This window comes from Cupressus sempervirens, chromosome 10 (genome assembly GCF_028749045.1).
Source record: "Cupressus sempervirens isolate cs-2001-9-10 chromosome 10, ASM2874904v1, whole genome shotgun sequence".
NCBI lineage: Eukaryota > Viridiplantae > Streptophyta > Pinopsida > Cupressales > Cupressaceae > Cupressus > Cupressus sempervirens.
The window spans coordinates 167,038,803-167,065,300 of record NC_143127.1 but is presented as its reverse complement, the minus strand read 5'-3'; positions in this window follow the sequence as shown (position 1 = coordinate 167,065,300).

The window sequence follows — 26,498 nt, the reverse complement described above, 5'->3', positions numbered from 1 at the left end:
ACAACTCAGCACACATCCACAAAAGGTGGAACATGCTAGAAGGGAACAAACTCCTGTGTTGTCAATGACTAACCACTACATGCATTAACTACAAAATATTAAATAAATGCATTTACCTAAGTAAGCTTAAGTAATAGAATAAATAATTAATTATTTACTCTAATACACCCCCTTAAGTGCAACTTAGGGAAATGCCTTAAGCTCACAAAACTAAGATGAAATGTAGAATGGGTCCCGACAACAAGGCCATTTTAGGTACCCAAGAACAATGCAAAGAAAATGCAACATCTGAAAATGGGGAAAGAGAGAAAACCATATGGGAAAAACCATTCCCCAAAAAGAGGTAAGAACCTAGTGAAGAACTGAAGAAGCCTCCAACTAGGGAAATGTCCCCTAAAATAGGAACAAAGAGTGATCATGAAGAGCATCACTGAAGCATGAAGAAGCCACAAATCTATCAAGAAGAAAGAAAACTGTCAATTTGAAGAACCTCCATGGAAGAAGAAGGCATGAACCGATCATGTCTATATGGTAGATGATCCATCTCACCGAAATGCATAGGTAGCCAGCCACTGCAATCACCTTGTATATAGGATCAACCACTGAATACATAGTTCACACTATCGAACCATCAAACCACAAATGCATTAGAACAACAACATAACCCCCCTTAATGTAGACAGGGTGTGATGACAAGCAACTGAGAAGGTGGGCCAAAATCTCCTGCAAACAAACCAAGAACGACGAGAGAGGGAAAGAGGTACAGACACCTATAAAGAAACGATCAAACTAACTTTGCATGGGGCTAATGTCATGGAAGGGACACTCACTTGACAAAGGGAGAATGCCTAAAACAAAAAACAACTATCCCCCCCATGGTGCTTTATGAAAATAGTGCATGTACAATTGATTCAAAACAATGTTCATGACTCCTAGAATGAAAAAGTGGCACTTTATCTCAATGCGATACATAAAAGTGCTTCAAAATGATAGCTACAATGATCAAAACTAAAAAAAAGCTGATACAAAAGAAAGTACAACCTAAAACAAAGGAAACCATGCCAGGAAAATGATCTTCGGGCCTAAAACACTCAAAATATCCACCATATAGAAAAAATGCCAAAACTACGATAGAAAGAACAAGGACCAAAAACTAAAAAAAAGGACCATATTTTTGAAAAGGTGATAGAACCAGCTTTCCAAAAATATAAAGTTTTCAAAAAAACGCATGGGACGCAAAAGATATGCATGCCGGATTCAAAAATAGGACTTCAGAATTCAATTTAAAAAAGGCAATAAAAAAGCATCAAATCCTAAAAATACCTACACCAAAGTCTCCATCTCGGAACCATCTTTCTGAAACTTCTTTTGGATAAAAAAAATACCTCTATATGCTCAAGTTATAGCCAAAAAACCAAAGGTAGGTCCAAAAGTGACCTTGGAGATGTGTAAGCAAGGTTGATGCAGTGCTGATGTCAGCATTTTAGAGGAAAAAATTTGACAGCCTTGTTAGCCATTATAGCAAAAAAAGATACCACGTGGCAAGCCACATGGTAGGTCCATGTAGCAGCCATGTGGCAAAATGCTGACGTGGTAGGGTCCACGTGGCAATGTGCTATGTGGCACCCCTACTACGTGTCTCACGCAAACTGGCTGCTCAGGAGCTAACTAGACCAAATGTCCACACAGGTGGTTGACAGATGGTGGGGCTGTAGGAGGGCAGTAGTGGCCATGGAGCAGAGTGACAAAACACTATTGAAGCGGCACAGACAGCAGAGGAAACCCACGGCAGCGAAGTCAACAACAGAGACTTGGGGCAGAGAAGTTAGTGGTGGTAGAGTCACCGTCTGCGAAGCGGAGGAAACCAAGAGGTGCCACCTGTAGAGTGCTACGAAGGAGGAAGGACAGAGTGCAATAGTGGGCAGGCGGCCCCACAATGGCCGTGACAGTGCGCCCACAAATTTCTTTTTTTTTCAAAATTTTAATGCGCAGATTGTCCGTAAAGTCATACAGTAGGGCCTGCAAGCAAAATTTTTTTGCCTCTCGGAGCTCTGTCTCCAAATTCGACAAGTTTTATATGAATCCTAACTACAAATGGCCTTTTGGATCCAATGATAATGTCCATTTGGCCCCAATGTGCTCCAAAAAATCACTGTTCCTCTGATTTGACGAAAAAAATGTACAAACAAACTAGGGTTTGTGACTTCAAATCACAACTTCAAAAATCTTCAATGAAGTTGCAGCAGGAAGGCTCTGATACGATGTTGGAGTTGAGGAAAGCCAACTCTGAAGATACCCAAGATCACCTGCATGCAAAAACCTATCAAAGAGAAGCCAAGAAGAGGAAGAGCATGGAGCAAGGGAAAAACTCTAAACGAACATGAGAGACCACATATGCAAACACAAGAGAAAATATATTTACAATGAGAAGTGACGTTGTGATCTGTTATGACAATACAATGAGGGAGATGAAATATAAAGAGCTCATGGAAACTTGTAGAACAAGCTAGAAGGTGGTAGAAGATAAGGATGACAACTCAGCACACATCCACAAAAGGTGGAATATGCTAGAAGGGAACAAACTCCCGTGTTGTCAACAACTAACCACTACATGCATTAAATACAAAATATTAAATAAATGCATTTACCTAAGTAAGCTTAAGTAATAGACTAAATAATTAATTATTTACTCTAACACTTGTGTTGTTGGGGAAGCCCAAAGGTGTAATCTCTCACTCATTTTATACCTTTTTTTTTGGAATGTTTTTTTTCTATAATTTTTTATGGTTGTTTTTGATATTTTTGATATTTGCAGTTATGATGTGTTTCCTCGAGGCTTTAGAAATAGAACCTTTTGAGATGAATATTGTTAATGGGTTCTACTAGTTCTTCTCCATCACAATTAGCTAGTTTATATGTACCTATCCCAAAAGATTCTATGATGATATAAGGGTCAATCTAGTTGGCTTCCCACTTTCCTTTATTTTCCCTCACTACCAAATTTTTAGGGTTCTCATGAAGGACTAAATCTCCATTTTGAAAGATAGGTGGCTTCACCTTCTTGTTATAGTGTCTAGACAACCAATTATGATACACTTTGAGGTGTTTGTTGGTTATGTGTTGATGTTCCTCCAAGAGTTCCAGTGGTTTTAAGAGGACCACTCTATAGCCCTCATCTATCATGACACACGTAAGGCGACTCTTAAACATTGGATTTCAACCTATAAGGGGAGAATTACTTCACTATCATAGAAAAACGAGAATAGGTTTGTTCCTATAGGCCCATAGGGCATGATTTAATTGTAAATGCCAATCTTGACCAATGTCATTGATGGTTCTTTTGAGGATTTTAATGATGTTTTTGTTACTAGCCTCTTCTTGGCCATTGCCTTGGGGATTACAATAAATTGACAAGGAATGGTGAATGATATGAATTTTTTACATAGCTCATCAACTATATGGTTTTTTAAATAGAAGGCATTATCCATAAGGATAGAATGAGGTATGCCAAACTGACAAATGATATGGTTCAAGATAAATGAGGAGATTTTTTTTCTAGTATTGTCTATGAGTGGCACTACTTTGACCCATTTGGTGAAGTGTACGATCATTGTAATAATCTATTTGTGTCCATTGGATGAATGTCGGTTAATCATGTCGATCAAGTCAGAACCCCACTAATAAAAAGGCCATGGTGTGGCCAATGGGTTGAGTTCCTAAGCCAGTGCATGAATGAGGTTGTCATGGATTTGACACTTCTTACAAGTCTTGACATAGTCAATAGAATACCTTTCCATGGTGGGCCAAAAATATCCCATTCTAAGGATTTTCTTGTAAATTTCAGATTGGTTTTGACATATGAGTGACAATATACTTAAGTCATGTACTTAGTTCATATTGAACAAAGTAATATATTTTGAGCATAAGTTATTAGACAGTATATGTCAAGCAAGAGATATATAGTATATGCCAAGTAACTAGTAAGTGTAGAGTCACTCAAGTGCTAAGCAAATAGTAAGTTTTGAGTCATTTAGACACTGAGTGATCAATGTATGTTGACTCATTCAGAGGCTGAGTTAAAACATTGAAGAGAATGTGGATGTCGAGCATCAGACACTTTAAGTTTTGAGTAATACATTTTTGACATAGTTGTTTGCAATGGCACAAGCTACTATCTAAACTATTTTGGAGCTGAGTTGAAGATTTTTTTTGTGGTCCTAGATGATAAGGGTGAATCTTTATTGAGGATCCCTATGCAATACATGCAACCAATTATTTGAACAATTTTTTTGAGTAGCTAGATGGATGAATTATAATTTTGATTCATACCTAACCCTATGTCACCTAGCTCTTCTTAAGGAGGACAAAACCTAAACTTTTTATATGTGTGAAAGGAGAAAAGAGAGAAGTTTACATGCACAAAAAGATCATTCATGGTGACTAAGGTATTATGAAATGAGATACATTGAAGAATTAGTTAGAGGAGAATAAGAGGAAACAAAGTAGAGGATAGAAGAGATACATTTGATCAGTGAGGATCAAGTAGACATCAGGAAAGAGGTGATATATTATCTAGTAGCAGAGTCATGAAGTGCTTGCTTATGTTTGAACTCTTTCCTTAGTATTTCTTGCCTCATCCTTCTGTCTAACGCGTTTTGAATTTTAGTCATTTGTGCCATTGTTATAGTCTTGGAATCATAAGAAGGAATCACAATATCTTCATCTAATTTAGGGTCTCCATAGTGAAGTACCCTAGCCACTCTTTTTGAACTTGAGTCTGGAGTTGAAAATTGCAAGGCGATGGCTTTAGTGCTTGGCTTCTGAATGTTCTTAATAGGAGTGCTAGTATTTGGTAATTCTACCATTGTTTTAACAATAGCCTACTCCTTTTATTTTGTTGTATCCTTTTTCTCATTTGATTTCCTTTCTTTTGCACTCAACATCTGATCAATATTACTTGTTGCACTTGGTGGAGGTGGTGGTAGAAGCATCAAAACTTTAGTCCTAGTAGTTTTTTATGTGAAAGGTGGTTCTTGTGTTTTCACCTTTACTTTTTGTGGTGTAGCTACTACTTTTTTGAGTTCATCTACACTCAACAATATAGGGCTTGTGCACAACTATACCTATAAAGGAGATTGGTGAAGGATCTTGGAGAGATCCTCTGTAATAAGTGGATTGATGTTCTAAGCTAACTTATCAAGAGCATCATTGATGATTATCATCTCTATAGGTGTAGTGGTTGTGTGATAGGGGCTAGGAGGTGGCATTTGTGTGTCTTGCACACTCTGTTCTTCTTCTTGTTGTTCTTGCTACTGATCGACTATTGTTAATTCTTCTCCCTTAGCTGACTCTTCTATTTCTTTCTCCTTATTTTCTTCCTCTCCTTTTTCTTCCTCATCTTTCTTTTCCTCTTCTTTCTTTTCTATTTCCTTTGCCTCTACCTCTCCTTTTTTCTCTTCTGCCTTCTTTTTCTCTTACTTTCTATTTGGCATTGGTTTCTACCTTATTGGTTTCCTCTACCTTATCATCAATAATTTTATAAATTTTTTTGCACAATTGTGTGGATATATTTACAACATCCTCAATCTTATTTTGAAGGATGCAAAAGGCTTTGTACTTGGGTACAAACTTGCCACTATGTTTCTTGTTTTCCTTTGTTACTTGAGCCTTTATCATGTCAAGCTTCACTTGAGCTAGGGTAGATTCTTTGATCTCCCTTTCCATCTTTAGACAATAATGCCATTTATTCTCAACTATCTCATACAATTCCTTTGGCATAGTATTGTCAAGTTCTAGAGGTGTGCTTTCAAATTCTGCCATCATGGCATACAAAGATTCCTCTACTTTATTTTGTTCTTCCCTAATGAGCTTATTAAAATTGAGAGACTTTAAATCATTCAAATATGTATTTTTAATCTTATTACAAAGTTTGTCAATTGTAGATTTAGGAGGATGGCTTACCACTTTAAATTGGCTAATGTCCTCTAATTCTTTCCTTCCATCATTTGTATCTCATTGTGCAACATACCTTCTTCTCTTCTTGGGCTCTTCAATAGGGTGATCAATGGATTTCTTCTTCTCCTTTGATGCCTCTTTTTCCTTTTGAGTGGTTGCCCTTGTAGTGGCCCTTGTTGTTGCTAGCTTAGCTAGAGCTGGTTTGGTTTGAGCTGCCTTGGTGACCTTTTCTTTTTCGGCTTTGGTTGAGCTAAAGGTTGTGTCTCTGCCTTTCTCTTTTTTTACTTGACTAGTGTAGGTGTTTCCTTGGTTTCTTCTCCCTTGGCACCTCCCTCCTTGTCTTCTCCTTGGCTTGTGTCAGCTCAACTGGGCCTTGCCCTTACTAACCTTCCTCCTCACTGTCTCCTTCTACTTCTTCTACTTCTTCTTCTTCAATGTTTTCTCCAAATGTCTTCTTTATCTTCCTTGCCATTTTATCTTTCTTCTTGATGATAGAAGTTATTTTTAATTTAGTTTCAAATTTGGATTTAACAACATCATATGTCCCAAAGTGAGGAGTTGCCTTATCAATTTCTTCTGCAAGCAATGTTGTCATTATTGTTGAGGCTTCATCTATATCAAGCTCATATCCCAATGGCCTTAGCCATCTTACTCTTGGTATTGCAACTTGAATGTAGGTGTAGTCAATGTCAACCAAGAAGAATATGTCATTGACATATTTCTCTACCAGTGAAACTGGTATTCTCATTCTTTGCTTAATAGACTTCTTAAAGTCTTCAAAATAGCTTGTGATCTGTGCCTCAAAATTGTCACCCATTTGATCAATGAACTCATTGATTTGTGTAATAGCAGTTTTATTGGGGTTCCAATTTACCTTTCCTATAGAAGGAAATTCTTTTGTCACATAAAATAATATACACATAAGAACTGAGCCAAATTTGCATTGAGCACCTTTTCATCTCCTTATAGCACCTAGGTTCTCATTAATTTGTTGCAACATGAGTTCTGCTAGATCATAGGTATGATCATTCTTCACTAGTTTGTAGGCTACATCAACTGCTAGACATGGAACACTATTTGGTCTACTGGATTGGTAGAATTTTTGAGATATAATTCTCATAGAAAAGTCTAGAAGTGGATTAGTTATTGTATCAATGGTCATTCCCCTATTATTCCACTTTGCTCTAGTATTCTTCTCAATGACCTCCTTTCTGTCACTTCTCAAGGTCCCTAGTTGATCTAGGGTTGGGAATCCTGTAACCCTATGAACTATTCTCTTGGTAATCTTGACAAGTCATGTCTCTAGCCATAGACATCCATCATGAATTTGACTCAAAACAATGAGAATCCATTTAGTTTTAAATCCTATAGGGTAGACTAGGGCATTGGTCAAACCCTATTTCTCAACTATCTTGAATTTCTTCTTCAAAATCTTGTTCTCACATAGTTTGTCATAAGCTTGGAATATTTCAAAGTCACCTATGGCACCAATTTTCCAGTTGTAGCACTTTCTCACATCTTCAACCATTACTAATTGAGGTGGAATGATGGATAATGCTCTAGCTGGGTCATTTTTATAGGCAACTTTGGAAATTAGCCTAAATTCGAGTTGCTTTACTTTTTACTGACTAATTGAATCTAATGACTCTCTTTTGCTTTAGGGTTTCATGAATTAGAGGCCATTTCACTGAAGTAGGGTTTAAATATATTAAAACTTTAACTTCTACGTAGCTCGACACTTGATAAATACCTTTAAATCGATGAGTTTGTGCTAAATTGTTGTTGAAATCCATGCAAGTGGCTATTAGGTTGTTGCTTGATTGCTTCTTCCCTCTTCTCATCTCTGCTCTTCATTTAAATGGCGTAAAATGAATGAAATTTGACCTTATACCTATCAAAGACCTAGCATTAAATTCTTTGTGCATACAGTTGTAAACTCAGCACTTGAAGGATTCAATATGACTAAGCTCCCATTGTAATTCATTTACTTGGCCTCCAATAGACTTCTACTTCACTTGGCTTCAACTATCAATTCAGCACCCATTGGAACTTTACTTGGCATATAAGGGTAACTCGGCAGCTTGTTTAAAGTTTTACTTAGCATCTTGCTCATGAAGATTTATTCTTTGTAGTATTCTTTTGTTCTTCGGGACTTATGTATGATGTAACTTTGTATATCAATCCCATACATCTATTTTTTTCTTAGTTGGAGGAGGTGTGATCACTTGACCTTTTGGGTGAAGTGATCCCTCCATTATCTGTGTTGCACTCATCTTTCTTCTTCCAAGTTTTATTCATTTGCCCTCTTATTTGTTCAACATCCACCTTCTATTTTCCTTTGTTGACTTTTATCTTGGATGCTTTTGACTTTGTTGGGAAATTTTTGCTAATATTTCCAGTCTTCAAGCAACTGAAACATGTAGTTTGGCTTAGCCATCTACTATAACTCCCCTTAAAATGTGTCCTAATGCAATTTTCAGGAATGTTTCCATACTCCTGACAATAGTGACAACTATACCTGGTATTGTAATCCTAGTTGTAGTAATGTACATGGTTGGTTCCCCTTATAGGCTGATTAGGTGTCCACATAGGCTTTGATCTGCATTCAAATTCTCTATGTCCATACTTTTTGTAGTTATAGTAGTGACCTTAAAATTTTGACGTCCTCATGGTCTTGGTTCTACATTCATGTGCTTGATGTCCTTGCTTTTTGTACTTGTGACAAAAGCTTGCATTTGTAGGTTTATCATGTTGATGATTATTCTTGCTCCTGCACACATTAGAGGTATGTCCTTTTTTACCACATAAATGAAAAGTAGTTTTAGTGTTCTTACCTTTGTTGCTTCTTACCTTTGTTGCTTCTTTCCTTTGCAGTTTTGGATGATTCTCCTTATTCAGTGCTGGTGTACCCAAGTCCTGAAGTATCATTACTAGCCCTTGATGATTTCAGTAGTTGCTCAAAGTACTTGATAGCCTTATTAGGTTTGTTGTAGCTTTTTTTTTATCTCCTTTTCTCTCTTCAATTCATTTTGTAATTGTTCATTCTACATTTTCAGAGTGGAAATGTCAATATCCTTCATGTTTAGCTTGTGATGAACATTCATCATCTGACTTAAGGTGTCTAGCTGCATGTTTGAAATCTTTTCAAACTCAATTGTCTTCTCTTCTAGTCTATTGGTAAGATTTCTCTTGTCATATTCTATCATGGCCTTGTCTTCAATGGCTCTCTTCTTTTGTTTAGTTACTTCACAAAGCACTATGGCTTGTGATTCTTGTTCAAGCTTGAGTAATCTAATTTTTTCAGCTTGTGCTCTATTTTTCTCCATTAGTTTTGCTATTGTTGCATCAAATTCCTTGGAGTATCCATTGAAAAATACTTGTGTGGTATTGATCTCCTTGTAGTGTATGTCATTTTCAGCTATGGCTATCTCCTTCCTTCTTTTTAAAGACTTTCTCAATTCTTATCTGGCTTCTTCCACTTTGTGTAGGGCTAGGAGCACATCAATCACCTAATTGTCTATGATCTTCCCAAGTTTGAAGACTTCCGTCTTCAGACCTTTTCTCTAAGTTATTGGGCTTCTCCTTGTGAGAACTATTAGATCTAATACCAATTGTTGGAATGTTCAAAATGGGAAGAGCACTTCTAAGAGGGTGGGGGTGAATTAGAAGTAACACACTTTTAACCTTTTCTAATCCTTTAAATCAAATAACTAAAAATAAGTTGAATGCATGTAAATACATCAAATAACCATAAAGTAAACACATGCAATAACACATAACATAGAATTTGGTAACCTAGAAACCTTCCAAGAATAAGAAGGTAAAGTTGGGGTGGGGATGATACCCACAAAATTATTGCAACAATAAATGTTCAACCAATTCTGATGGTCTACCCTGTGAAAGGCCTGCCTTGTTAAAGGCTTTACAATATGTCAATAGTGACCTGATTAGAGGATTTACAAACACTTTACATTAAGTGTCATCCTATTAAAAGATTTACAATAGGCTATTATACCCACCTAATACAATAGGATTTTAAATCACCTTCTCAAAAGGTTCTCCTACCTAGCTGTTAAGCTAACCTATCAATATAGGATTTTCAAATTCTAATACAATGGCAAGAAAGTATTAGAACAATGAACCTGATAGTATGCAATCTCTAATTGTTGGATTCAGGCACTTGATCTACTCTCTCTAATCTTTATCCTCTAAGATCTGATATTTGATCGTGTCTCTTGTCCCTTGTACTATTTTGATCAACTAGATGTATAGTTGCTGCTCTATTCCTCTAAGTTTTTCCTTCTTCACACTAACTTTTTTCTATAATCTCCCCATACACTACTTTCATCCACATATTCAAATGAGGTTTTTGACATCCTTTTAAAGATTGTAAAGACTTAGGGTTAGGTATGGATCTATGATCCATATTGAATCTCAAATTCCAGCTCATTCCTTGCATTTTTATCATTGGTTGCATGCCTTCTCCATTTTTGATTGGCTGCATGCTGATCGCATAGGGAATGTAAAAGATTCATTTTTATCCTTTTTCTCCTTCGAAATCCTTCTATGTCGGCTCCAAAAATGGTTTACATATGAGTTTGTGAGGGCACAAATTCATATGCTAATTCTATGTTACTTGGCACATAATGGACTACTGATGCTTGGCACCTACTATCCTGGATTGCTCCACACCTATATACTGCTTTATCTTTCTTAGCACATATATGATTCTAGCTCACTTAGCATATGAAGCATTCTAGTTTGCTCAGAATCAACTGTGACTCAACACCTATATGTTACTTGGCACTTATATACTACTCGACACCTGAAGTCACTTGGCATCTGTTGGAATTCTAACTTAGCACACACTGTGGCTCAATATACATAGTGTACTTGGCTTTAATGTAGAAATTAATTAAGTGTGTTGACACTCAAATGTTAAAACTATCTAAGGACCAACAATGAAGACATAGGTTAGTTGATCAAACAATTTAATATTTTAGAAGATCTTTGAGATCCACTCCATGGCTTGGCCCCCCAAACTTCTAGGGAATAGATGCATAATGTAGGTTGTATCATGCAAAAATTCCATACTTAATGTATAGAATTAGTGAAGATGATCTTGGGGATTGGATGTACCAAAATATTTTTCATATTTTGGTATTTGTATATTTTGGGGAAAAGGTGTCAAGATGACACTTTATCAAATGGGAGAGGACATATCCTCTCTAGATTAAATTTGGTCAGTTTGAATTTCCCTCATTTCATATTTTCCATTTCCATTTGTAGGTCTTGGAGCTTCTGGGTAACAATCGAGCTAAGGGTGAATCTTCTTGATCCCTTCTAAGGTTAGATATATCAAAATATGCAGGCAATTTTGCACCTTGTTGTGCCAATGATAAAAAGTAGCATTTTTTATGTTGTTCTAGTAGTTTCTCCATTATATCTACAAGTTTTGTGTTTCATTTAAATTATTTGATCTTTGACTCAAGGCTATTCTCACCCCAAGCATGGGATGAACCCATTTTGTTAGTGAGTTCTAGATTCTGTTGTTCAAACAATGGTAGTTCTTTAGTAATGGTGGTTGAAAAGCAATCAATGGGTGTTGTAGGATCAATGGTGCTTGAGGATTGTGCATGTTTTTTGTTTTCTTTTCTATTTTGGCACTTACTTGTATACATGGGCAATCTTTTTAGTTCATTTTGTTTAGCACTTACACTGGTTTTGCACAGTGGCATGAGATGTGAATAAAACCCTTCAATCCTTCAATGTTTTTATGTTGTGAGGATTATTTTTCTAAACCAAGCTATGATGAAGTATCAAGCTATGTTTTGAATGTTTATAGTAATACCATTAGTGATAGGATCTAGCTCCATAAAGTCAGGTGATGAAAGGATGTGTGCGTCCTTTCATATTTGACTTAATGTACAGGGTTGGAGTGATGATATTTGCTTGATAAATTCCCTAGGTAGGATCACCTAAATGACAAAGGTTATGGACAATTTGTTGCTTGATCTTAAAGATATTGGTCATTTTCAAAATTCCTTAGATTTGTAGAGTATTAAAGGAGGAAAAGGGTATCCAGATATGCCCTCTATTTTAGGGTATTATGTGTGTAAGTAGCCATTGTTTCAAAAATTCTCTCAAATACACTATAAATTTTTTTAAATGTGTTATTTAATTATTTAGATGTGTTATTTCATGTTATACTAGGTGCTCTTTTGCAGTGTGGGAGCATTGTTCTAAATATAGATGTGGTATTAGAAAGATAAAATGCATTGTTTTCTTGTTCAAATGTGTTATTCTATTGTTTAAATGTGTTGTTTCATTTAGGAAATATGTTATAGGAGTGCACATATGTGTAATTTTAAGGTATATTGTAGCATTTGTGTCCAATTTAGGGTTGGTTTGCAGTCGTGCCCAAATTTGCTTAAAAGTGTTGTAATCTAAAGTTCTTTACCATGTATTAAAATAGGCACATTCAAGCACAACAATAGTAGAAATGAAAATGAAATATTCACATACAAACCTAGAATGTAAAATAAATGGCTTCCTGACAATGGCTTGCTAAGGAAAGTGACTAGGGGTTTTAGTGTTTATCTGATTATGTTTGAATTTACCTCTTTGTGAAAGAGAGCTTCCCACCAACATGAGAGAGGTTTGGCACAATCTTTCAAGGCTACCAGAGGAAGGCTATGTTTCCAACATAATCAGCTTGCATTCAATTAGGAATACATGTTTGGAAGACTTTCCCTCTCACTGGCCTTACTAAGGAAAACCTAGGGAGGTATGCCTTTCTATGGCTAAGTAAACTTCCTATGGAAAAACATGAGAAATAAAAATTGAAAGCAGGTTTGGAAATTTGATCACCCTGAAAGGGGTGAGAGAATATCCCTAGTACTCCAACTTCTCAGACACAACAAACAAGATGTTCAATTATGAGCCTTTAAACTAGGAGAACAAGAGGCTCCTATTTAGTCAATGGGTTTAATCATTCCCAAATTGATTCTTATTGCCACTTTTGGAAGGTTTAGCATTCTAATCAACTTTAGAGAGTTGAGAGCATAGGTCAATTTACAAGTAGGTTAAAGAGACTAGTTTCTTACTTATACTAGATTGTGAACCTTGAAAAGCCATAGTTTAAATGACAAAAGTTTTAGGCCTACCTGATTTGATGCTAGGAAAAACTAGGTGCATTTTTAAATATCTTCATTCCCTTTATACAACTTCAATGACCTAGGAGTTCCTATTAGGTTTAGAAGATACCTGTGAGCAGCCAAAAATCAAATCTTCAAGTTAGATATAAAAAATGTTAGGTTTGACTAAATGTGATACAAAACTGCACAATGTGTTATAGGATTATTCAAGTGCATTATAATATCTACTAAAAGCGCTAGATGAATGTGTAAATGTGCTAAAAGATATTGTAAATGCACTATAAGATCTTGTAAATGTGCTATTAGATCATGAAAATGCACTACAGAACACTTCAAATGTATAGTAAGATAATTTAAAAGCATTAAAATAGTGTTTAGAAGCACTAGAATGACAAAAAAAATCTTAGATCTTGTATTGTGAGTTTGGGAGCCTCTTTGAAAGGTTTATGCTCTTATTATGGGTCTTCCCATACATAGTTAATCTTGCAACAAGTCAGATCTACACAAAAAATAAGGGTAACATTACAAGAAGGTTCAAATATTATAATGAAAAGTTAAAGAACAATTAGGCTTTAGAACTCAGCTCCACGGTGGGCACCAATTTGTACATGAAAGAATCGCATATTCATGAGACCTTGATGTAGAGTGCAATCAAAATAACAATGAACTAAGCTAGACCCAAGAAAAAAATTCCAAATAATGACTCTGTGAACATCTCATGTCTCCCTAACTACAACTGCTGAAATTTCTCTTAGACTAGCATCTTAGTGATAGTTCTAGAATGGGAGTAATGCAAATCTATGAATTTATATATGAGATCTATATGAAAAAGCAAGATAAGAATATGAAAATGCTAAAATAAGTGTATGGATGAGACTAAACAATGCTAAGTAATGCTAAATAAATACTAAAATGATGCTAGAATGACACTAAATGTCATTAAATCTCTAAAACAATGATGCCAAATGGATCATAAAAAATGATAGCTCTAATATGCCTATAGCATAGATGCAAAAAACTTGAGTCTCTTTTCTCTGAATTTCCCCTTCTATTTATAGGATTTTATAAGGGGGTTGGGGTAGAGATATAGGTTTTACCTTTTACTAGGGCTAAGAGTGAAACTAAAAATATCTCACAAAACCCCAAGAGGAATAGTCCAATAGACTTGGTTTGTGATTATAAATAGGGATTTTTCAATTCTTTTAAATTCCAAAAATGGTGGATTTCACTTTTGAGAGGGTAAATGATTTAGTTGATTTATTAAATGTTGCATTTATTTTCAACTTTTGCCTTTACCTTTTTTTGTCTTTTTTTTTCTTCTATTTTTTGGTTTTATGAATTGGATTTCCTCTTTTTAAAATTTGTTTTGGTCTTTTTGAAATTGATCAAGGGTTTAGGTGATTAATTACTTAACCATTCAAGTTACTTGATGTTGTGATTGATTTGAAAGTCTATTATTTTTCTCATCTATTTGATTGTGTCTTCAGTTTTTATTGTTTGATCAAAATTCTTGTTTTTTTGGGTCTTTGCAAATTTTAGGGTGTCTACATGATGAATTAACTAACTATTTTTTATAGAATGGAATTGAGCAACAAATATTTGCACCAAGGACACCACATAAAAATGGGATTGCAAAAAGAAGAAGTTAGACAACTATTGATTGTGCTAGAACACTGCTAATTGAAATGGAAGTTTCATAAATATTCTATAGAGAAGCCATAAGCATTGTAGTATATACTCTCAACCAATTTTAGTTGAAGAAAGGAACAAGAAAGACACCACATGAACTCTTGTATCGTCATACACTAAATGTAAGTTATTTTGAAATATCTAGAAGTAGGTGTTATATTCATAAAGATGCAAGGAATGGGAAATTTTATTCAAAAGGAGATGAAGGAATATTCTTATGTTACTTTGCTAGGAGAAAGACTTACAAGTGTTTGAATAAATAAAATAATACTATGATTAAAAGTACAAATGTTAGAGTTGATGAGTATGAAGGTAAGAACAATGAGGAGAACAAAAAGGAACCTGATGATTACAACAATCTTGCATATGTTTATGAAGATGAATCTAGTAGAACACCTGAGAAACAACAAAAAGACACCAAGAAATATACTACATTACTTGAGCCATAGATAAAACAACCTAGGTAGAATTTTGAGCCCCAACTAAGCAATGATAATGCTAGATATCAAAGAGCTGAACATGCCATAACAAAGTATGTGAGAAGGAACCATTCACTTAATAAAATAATTGGAGATAAGAGTGATGGACTCATGAGAAGAAGTAAGTTGAAGGATACTACTTCTTTGGTTGTTGAGTTTGAGACATGAACTATGAAAGATGCACTTGATAATGAAGATTGGTTCAAATATTTGTATATGTATATGATAAAAATATGGATGACTAAGGTCTAGAATAATGCACATGAAAGAGACCCTAAACCCATATTTTTACACATACATTTCAATTGTAGGAGGATGGAATGTAAATATAGAAATTCTAGTATTGAAATGAAGAAATGAAAGTACTTACCTCTAAAAAGAACCTATTGAAAACCATGGAAAATAGTCTCAAAAACTATTGATTTTTGCATTCCTAAACCTAAACTGTGAGATCTTCAAAACCTAGAAATATTTTTCTTTTTTGAGCCAAGTCAACCTTAACCTAGATAGTGCAGCACAATCTTACCCTGGGGCACAATTATGCCCCAAAATGTCAACCTTGACCTACACTACTTTGATTAAAATTTTGTTTGTGAATCACAAAAGTTTGATGAAAAGGGTATTCAAATCTACACTTTAATTTGTTGTTCCACACCTATATCTACAAGAAAAAGGGTTTTGTTATTTGGATGAGGGGTTTGTGTGTGTGTGTGTGTGTGTGTGTGTGTGTGAGAGAGAGAGAGAGAGAGAGAGAGAGAGAGAGAGAGAGAGAGAGAGAGAGAGAGAGATTACCTCATCTAGTAAGAGTCCCACCTTACCATGAATCACCAAGGGAGAGGGAGAGCCAAATAGGTGGCCAAACCTAATAGTTCACACATAAAATATGCTTGCAATTGTAAAGTGTCTTCTAACAGCTTTTGGAATACCCAGAGATCCACCTTCTTGTATAACTATGAATATGAAATGGGTGTCTCCTCAAGATTTAGAAACTTATGTGTGTTACCTTTGAAAGATTTAGCATATTGAAAATGAGTGTCTCTTCACGATTTAGCAAAATATGTGCATTACCTTCTCAGATTTAGCATGCTACAAAACAAAAGGTTAGAACAAAAATGCATAATGTAGAAACAGGGAGGTCGTATATATGCCCCCTTCCTTAAGATAGAAAAAAAAGACATACTATTTTGACATGTTAAGGAAAGAAAAGAACAAGGATAAAGCCTTCTTCAACATCAAGGCAATATTCATAGACAAAACCTACTCCAAGCCAAGAAGGTCACATCTCCTATGAGGCCTTGGAAGAGATGAATATAAAGACATATCATGCAAGAAGAGAAAAATTAACCCTTGTGAGGGATAGCACAAATTTAGCTTCCAAGGTGAGAGATTTATCAACCATGGAAACTGAATGTTCACCAATGAAATAGGTTATGATTAAGGACATAGATCCTCAATACAAACCAAAATTTTCATGTATGATTGAATATCACATAATAAATAAATATTGCTTAACCAAGGAAAAGTGGATCCTAGAAAGATAGAAAAGAAGGAGATGACATCCTTGCTCCCCAAGCATAGGAACAAGGATGAAAGGGGACCTATTATATTTCTTGCAACACTATACAAGACAAAGAGCCCTCAAACATTAGGCTAACATTGTTTACATAATGTGGAGCTTCATAATAGGAACATAAATGTTATTTAGAAAAAATATGATTGAAATACAACCCATTTCCACATGATATATAAATAAATTTACTATCAATGAGATGACTAATCTTATAATGTAAAGCTTGACATTCATTAGTAGAGTGATCATGAAATCTATGATACAAAAAAAAACAAAAAGTCTTCAAGTGTGGACTACATTTCTTTTTTCATTTAGGTCTAGTAATCATCTTAGAATGAAGGAGTTTAGGCAAAAGAACTTCTTGATCAAAATCCTTCATAGTTTCATCATTTTTTGAAGTGTTATTTAAGATGTTGTTAAAATTGATTTTTTGTTGAGGATTAAATCCCAATCCATAAGAATTCTCATGCCCCTCATTCTGTAAGGGCATTTGAATTTCCTATTTATTCTTACCACATGCTTGACCATTGAAGCCTTGTTTAAGTAGGAAATGATAATCGAGACCATAATGAGAAGCCATATTAGAAGGAGTTAATGGAACTTCATTAGTCACTATGTCATCATTAGTAGGTTTGACAATTTCATTGTGGATAGAAGAAGCAACAAAGTTGTTACAAAGAGCTTTAGAAGTAAAAACTCATTGTTCAAAATCTCCTATGGCTTCATAAAATCAAGATCAGAAACATTATACTTTCCAATAAAGGTAGGACTAAAATCTAAGGTTCCCCATTCATCACTAGGAAGATCATTAGAGGAAGAAGGATTACTATTAGAAATAGGAGTAGTGTGGGTTTGAATATTTAGACAAGGATTTGGTGCATCATCTACATGAAGTGTATACATCATGTTTTTATATATAAATTTGACTTTATGGTGAAGGGTGCAAGGAATAGCATGCATCTCATGCAACAAAGGTCTACCCAAAAGAAGGTTATAATTGAGAGGTCCAAGCATAACATGAATAGGTGTATTCAGGATGACCAAACCTACTTTGATATATAAGGTAATCATTCCCAAAGTTTTCTTAGAAATGTTATCAAAGCCACATGTAGGAACAATATTAGGTTGAATAGTTGAAAGATCGACATTAATTTCTTTGAGCATGTCCATTCTACAAACATTAAGCCTAGATCCATTATCAATCAAGGTCCTACGAATGATACTTTTATTGATAGTAATACCCACCATAAGAGCATCATATTGATTTTGAACTTCTTTAAAAGGTAAATCTTTTTGAGTAAATACAATGTCAGGAGAACTTCGGGTAATATGCATGCATTGTAAGAAGTCATTGATGTTCTCTTGATTAGGAGGTGGAGTAGGAAGAGTTTCTAGAGCTTTTGAAAGGCTTCATAGTAGGTAGGTGAAGTTTGAAGAAGCACCCATAAAGAAATCTTGGCAGTAGTATTTTGCAATTGGTCTATCAAATAATACTCCTTGCTAGGAAGATGTGGTGGAGGAGGAAGAATGGGCTGAGAAGGTGGCAATAAAGTAGAAACCACCGAATTAGGTTGAAGGTTACTCCTTGTATGATATGTGTGGCCTATAGAACTTTGGTCACTTAAAGACTCCAAAGACTCCATAGATTTACCTTTGATAGTAATGCAAGGACAACATTTGATAGTCAACCAAGGTTCTGGATAAACCATGTTAGTTGTTTCAACACTAAAAACAAATTCACAAGAAGGAAAGAAAGAAGACATCCTAGGAGAAAGTGAGGTAGAATCTTGATTCTCCATAAGATCATCACTAAGAGAGAGAGCATTAAGGTAAAACATATCATTTGCCACTAATGCCTCATCAGTAGAAGGAAACTCAAATGGTGATAAAGCATCTATGATGTCGTCTTGTTTCACTAAAATGTCTACATAAGGAGAGTGTGTTTTAGAAAAAGAGTTATCATCATGTATGAATATGTCATCCATTAATAAATCACCCCCTTGTATCAACGCTTCTTCATGAGGAGGGGATAAATTAATGTCTTTATCCAAGGTTTCATCCCAAAAAGGTAGATTCAATCACAATGGTTTCATGAGGAAGAGAGTAATCAATGTCCAAATCCAAAGGTTCATCCCAAATAGGAGGATTATCATCCCTATCGATAAAGCACATTGTAGGAGCACCATAAATCAATAAAGCTTAATCCCAAAAGGGAGAAGAAGGTAAATTATATTCTAAAGTAGGCTCATAGAAAGAATTAACATCAATCCTCAACTCATGTCCATAAAGAGAAATATGATGGAGAGATAGATTAAAGTCATCTTCTTGCTCTAATATATCCTTACAAGGTAATTTAGAAGAGGAAAAAGAAACATCACACACACTAGGAAATATCATTTTAGGTTTATCAATATTGTAAATAGTGGAACATGAAGGAAACTATGCACACACCCTAAGGTAAAAGTCAATTGGAGAGGTTGTGGAGGAGTGTGAAATAGGAATAGGATCAACAGAGATCTTATCCAAACCATTTTCATCCTCACTACCATGTACCTCATTAGGAAATCTATCTTCTTTTGCAATAAAAGCCTCATCAAAGTATTCAAAACAACAATCATACATATTGAAATATTAAAAGCATGAAAATGTAAATATTTTTGTATTTTTAAAGAGATTTTGTATTTTTGAAATATAAATGAAAGAAATCTAATTAGCATGCAAGATTTAACATAAAATAAAAACCTAACACCAACAAGATAATATAAAATGAAATCTAACACCAAAAACAAAATACAACATCTAATTCCACAAAAGAGAGGGGGTAAGCTTGTCGAGTTCACCAAAATGTATATGATAAAAATATGGATGACTAAGGTTTAGAATAATGTAGATGAAAGAGACCCTAAACCCATATTTTTACACATACATTTGAATTGTAAGAGGATGGAATGTAAATCTAGAAATACTAGTATTGAAATAAAGAAATGAAAGTACTTACCTTCAAAAAGAACTTGTTGAAAACTCTGTCAAATAGTATTAGAAAACTATTGATTTTTGCATTCCTGAACCGAAATTGTGATATCTTCAAAACACATAAATCTTTTTCTTTTCTGAGCCTAGTCAACCTTGACCCAGATAGCAAGGAACAATTGTGCCTCAAAATGTAATGTGTCTTAGAGAAAATGAGAGGAGGAGGCTTCCTTGTATAAAGATCTAGGGCACAAACTTCTGGAGAAGGTTGGCATGGGAGCAATAAATCCCAATTAACCTTAACCTCTAGAAATGGACCTAGATTAAATGAAATTTAAGAGTTTACCAATTTGGAACCCAAAACAATTGACCCAAAAGTGGGAAAATGAAACTTTCCAAAGCCCAAAATCTTGAAACTCCTAGAACTTGAAAATTGGACCTACGGTCAAGGACGAGGTCAACCTTGCCCTTGGTTAAGGTCAAGGTTATTCTTGACCTAGTTCAGAGTCAAGGTCAACCTTAACCCTTCATTTCATCCTATAGAAAGTTAAAGTCCTTAGTTTCCCAAAGAAAGTTGTCAGAAATAGGCTGGAAATAGAGAGAGAGAGAGGGAGGGAGAAGTAGATCAGGGAAAAAATAGCCAAATCCATGAAAATACATATTCAAGGTGATTGACATGACGTCATACCACTTACTCAGAGGGCTAAACACTCTTAACTCTTCACATGGAATTGTTTCAATTTTTAAATGATACAATATATGATATAATATTTGGTGGTAATGATTTTTTGTGTAAATTACTTGCTGATAAAATGAGCAAGGAGTTTGAGATTTCTATGTTTGGTGAAATTAAATTTTCATTGGTTTGCAAGTTCATCAAATAGAAGTTGGTATATATGTGACTCAATCTAAGTACATTAAGGAGATCTTGAAGATATTTGGTATGGATGATTCAAGGCTAGTTGGCACGCCTATGGTTGCTAGATGTGAATTATCTAAAGATGATACTACTGGTGACATGAATGAGACACAATATATATCAATTATTGGCAAATTATAGTATGTTGTATACATTGATCAACCTGATATTACATATGCAATTGGTATCATTGCAAGGTTTTCCTCTAATCCTAAGAAAACACACATAATCGCAATTTAAAGGATATTCAAATACCTAAAAGGTATAGAAGACTATGGATTGTGCTACAAATCAAAAAGTAATTGTTAACTGAGAGTTTACACTGATGTTGATTGGGATGGTAATGTTGATGACAAAAAGAATACTAGTGGTGAAGATTTCTTTTTAAGAGAAAGATTGATTACATGGAGAGTTGTATATCATAGTGTATAGCTAAAGTCGAGTATGTTGTTGTTGCTATTAACTATTCAAGCATAGTTTGGATCAAGAAACTATTGGAAAGAATGCAAGAATTTACTAACCCTATTATTATCTATTTCCATAACACAAGTGCAATAAACATATCCAAGAAACCTATGATGCATGCAAAAACAAAGCACATATCTATCAAGTATCATTACTTGAGGGAGAAAGTACAAGAGAGGCAAGATTGGAGTATGTGAATTCTAAGGGTGAAACTATAGATATATTCACAAAACCTACCTAAGGATTCTTTTGAGTATCTAAGAGGCCCTTCCTTTATCCAAGATTCACTAAGAAAGGATGCATACTATATTAATTCATGGATGATGTGATATATCTTTCTAGAGTTGATGCAATAAGTTCACTATATAGGGATTTTTTCCTAAAGTTATGAAAGATATTGTAATGATGCTAATGTAATAGGTACATATGTAAGGTACAAGGTATTACTACAAGGTTTTATAGGTTTTAGGTTGAAACTTATAGTTATCTTTGGCATTGTTGTCAACAGAGGAGATGAACTAGTAAGTGGGAGAAAAATAATAAAAGAGATGAACTAGTAATGTAGATGAATCATAATGGAGTCAAATGGAGAGAGTTGGAAATATTGAAGATTTTGTTGAAAAATAAAGTACACCCAACGAGGGAGAAATTATCAAAGTGGAACTGTTGAACCCATTATAGAGAACCTAAATGAACTTAGAGAGTTGAAGATTTGTTGGCATTTGATTATTTCATGATGTAATGTAATATCTTATATTTATGTGTTTCTATCAATTCCAAAGGGGGGGATAGTTATCCCCAACTAATAATGTTGATTAATGTATATATATAAGAGTCATATGAATTTTTATGTTGTCATTGATTTCAAGCTTTTATTGGTTAGACATTATGCTAATTCAATAGAGTTCCATATCAATTGATTGATGATGAGGATTTGAAGAAAGTATGATAATGTAAGTGTTGATAAGTGTAAGGTATTAAATGAGCACTTGAATGAGCTAGATTCTAATACCATAATGTTCGTTTGATTTCTTTACTTGATCTCAATATAGATGAATAAGCAAGACATTTTGGTTGATGAATGATGGAATATAGTATTAACTAAGATACTATAGTTGTTACTAAGCACTTAATAAAGAAGTGAAGATGTTAAGTGTTAACCAAGTCTAGTATTGACTAAGTGAGTTTTAATGTCAATCTATTATGAATAGGAAGAACAAGTTTAGAAAATATTATCCAAGGCTGAAATTTGATGAAAATTAAGAATACTCGAGAAGTTACAAGGATAAGGATGGAGTCATTTATGAGATCATTGGCTGGAGAAATTCAAAGGAGATTTATCAGTTTCAAATAGAGCACAAATTTCAAAGTGGATGTCTATTTATCAAGCATCTAGACTCAATGAATCTAATCCTATTAAGATCTAACTATTATGATTAAGCAAAAAAACTTGGAAGATTCTAGAGGAATGACAAATGTTTTCTATCTAAGGGATGAAATGAGGAGTTTATTAGTGATGATGTTGATTTTAAATTTGATCAAGATACATAAAGAATAAGGTAAATTGAGCATAACAGTATTGGAAAGATCAAGAAAAGGAAGTACTAAGTTGAAGTGTTAAGTGTGAGAATCAGCTAGAAAGGGATCAAAAGAAATGAGGGAAGTAGAGATCTAAAAAAGCAAGATAACAATAAAACCTAACATATCATTTCATTGTTTCTTTCTTACCATTGTATCAGAAAAATCTCTTAACTGAGTGGATCTAACAGTCTTTTGAACTCCTATATGGTAATATTCAATAGTAATGTTTTACAAGTCCTTAGAGCAGGACACTCTTTCGAAATGTCAAGGAGTGATAAGTTCTAGATGATATTTGGTATAAATCCTCTAACCATGTCACATTATTAATGTGTATGTAACCTTTAGCAAGGTTGGACCTTAATAGATCTCACTTCAGAAGAGTGAAAATATTTGGGGTATCGATTCCTAGGTGGTTTTCCCCTTTATGGGGTTTCCACATTAAATACTTGTGTTAAAATGTGTGAATGCTTATTGTGTTCCATATTTATTTAATTTTAACTATTTAATGTTGTAACTAAGTATAAGTAGGATGTTTACTCTAATACTCGGTATATTAAGGAACAATAAGGTGATAATTTGATGCAAACTTTATATCAATTTGAATGGTGATGTTAGATCCAGTTATTGAGTTAATGATCTAAAAGTTTAAGAAGTCTAAATTGTGAAAAGTGTTTTAAGGTAGGATAACTAGTTATAATTGATTCAACCACCCCCCCTCCCCTCTTAGTTATCTAACAGCTAAACACCTTCCCAAAAAAATGATAATTAAGTGGGAAAAATAATAAGATTGTCTAGCTCCTCTTGAATAGTGGATTTGTTTTTGTGTCTTCTTGTTTGTGTTATGGTTTCCCTATGATTTGTTTCTTTGATATGCTTTCTTTAGATTTATTTAGACAAATTTTATTTCTCAATTAACACAAGGTGATAAAGGGATCAACCTCTAGTGACATTCATGTATTTATTTATTATTCATTTATATGGTGTATACATGTAATGTTATGCATGTGTTGTTGTCATAAATGTGTCTTTGTGTTGTCATCTTGGGGATGATTCAAAGAACCATCTATATTTTTTGGTCTTTCTAATGCTAACCCCAAAAGAATTTCGTGCTTATCTCTTATGCATTCTTCTATTGTTCTCATAGTTCTACTACCACTGGGTATGACATCAATTCATTTTTATATAATTATTAATATACATGATTTATCATATGATCATACCAACCCTAGAGTTAGTAGATCCCTTTTTTGTTATTTTTATTGTGTTCATTTTCCTTGGTTTTTCCTAGTTTAGGGGGAAGTCATTGTGGAAATGTGATTTCCTTTTGGTTGTATCTTGACTTAAATATATTTCTCCATTTAAGGTGTATAAAATTCCTATAATGTAGGGGAATAAACTCCCCTTTTTACATATTTTGCACACATCGTATTGAACAATATTTTGTAGATTGCTTGGAAAGTCATACCGTTTGATGAGTAATCTCTTTTTAATAGATTTCCTAATGAGATAATGTATTCCTAGGGATTATCCACTACTACATTTGGACTCGAATTGTGGTAGGGCATCGCAATTGCGATGGACAACTGTCGCCTAAGAGAAAGGACCAATAATTGGCTCCCATTGGATGAGAGTTAGACTTTTGGTGTAGTACATTATGATGGAAAGCTCTTCTGTTGCAATTGCAATGCAAAAACCATCACAATTTGGCAGACAGTAATGCCAATAGGTCATCATCATATTGTTGTAATTGCGACAAGTAGGTATTGCAATTATGATGCCTTATAGTTTCATTATCTTGTCGCTATAGTGATGCCCACTCTGTATGGACAATAGTCATCCATCAGATTTTCCATCCCAAGTGTGATGGTGTGTGACAATAGTGTTGTGGATGTGATGACATTTCATCAGATTTATCCATAGCAAGTGTGACAACATTGTTGTTGGTTTAATGGCATTCCATCGGGCTAGGTTGTCACAATTGTGATAGTCTTCTAATATATATATATATATATATATATATATATATATATATATATATATTGCTCACGCTATAAATACATTCATATAACAACATACATTATTTCAAATTACACAAGTATTTCCTACTTATTTTGGTTTCTATTTCCTTCTCATTAGAAAATGTATGGCCAATCTTGATGAGATCAAAAGAGTCTATGAATTTATAGATGAGAATGTTGATGGTGTTGTGACTGTTGGTGAAATTAGTGGCTTCTTATTCAAAATTGAACAGTTTGAACAATTTGTGCAATTATATCAATCAATCTTCATTAATGAAGATGAAGAGATAGAAGATGAGTCGAAGGATATAAGGGACGCATTTAGAGTGTTCGATAAGAATGAAGATGGATACATATCTTCGACTGAGCTGCAATAGGTGATGTCTTTGCTTGGTTTGATCATATAGGGTCAATAGTGTGAGAGTATGATTTGTAGATTTGATTCAGATTCTAAATGGTCCCATAGGTAGGTGAGCCCACAATAGTGGGTTACACTTTTTTGCCTAAACTGACACTGAACTCTGAATTTTCAAGAAAACTTTCACTTTCAAATGCAAATTCCTATTTAATGGTTAGGAATTTGAAGATGAAGTAAACTAGAGTGTTTTAGGATTTTGTGTCTAGATTCTAAATATATTTATTTTAATTTTTTTTTAATTGAATTTATTGAATTATTTTTTCTCCTACGAAAATTGGTATGATATCAAAAACCTAATTTTTAAAGAGTGACACTATTTTTGACACACATAACTTTTTTTCTACAATTGATATCAACGTGATTCTTTCAAATTTAGTTTGTTAACATTTATACCTAAACCATAGAGTTGGTCTTATATTTTTATCATTAGTATTTCATATTTTATTGTAGTTTAAAGTTCGCATAACACTAATTTAGACATACGTGGCTTTTGACACATGTAACTTATTATATGTTTACCTAATTTCAAAAAAACAAAAAATTGATAGAAAGGTGACTCAAATACAGAGACTGTACTTATTTTTCAAAAAAAATATTTTTTTATTTACTATTTTTCCATGAGCACCGAATATCTCAGTTTATTTTTTATAGTAAACCTATATTCAATTCATGTTAAAAATATATATACCTAAGAATTTTGAAAAGCACCAAATTCATAGTCATTAGAAAGCTACTTCAGAGTACTTCAGTCATGCAAAATTTTAGGTCTTCAGTGCTCCATTTGAACCTGGTAATTCAACTTCGAAGAAAGGAAATCACTGAAAAAACTTCAAACTATTCATATAACCTTCTATCTAGCTAGTTTCGATAGAAACTTAGTTTCTATCAAAAATTTTTTTTGAACTTTTGATAGAAACTAAATCACTTAGTTTTGATCAAAACTATGGCCAGTTTAACCACGTGGTTAACAAACCTTCTCTAGTTTTGATCGAAAGTACTGTGGTAGTTTCGATCGAAACTAGCACGAAATTAGGGAAATATAGCATGGGATCTTGCCATAATTCTATGTTTTATATGCTAAATTTGTTTTAAAATAATTTTAAATTAAATACAATGAAAATCTAAATACTAATATAAAAGTAATAATGATGAACAAAAATAATAAAATAGACATAATTTTTAAAGAAAAAATAGGAAATCAAAAAATAAAATAATAGAAAACAAATAGACATACTTGGAGTAGTGAAAAAAATCAACTCGAGGGGTTGGTAGGGCTC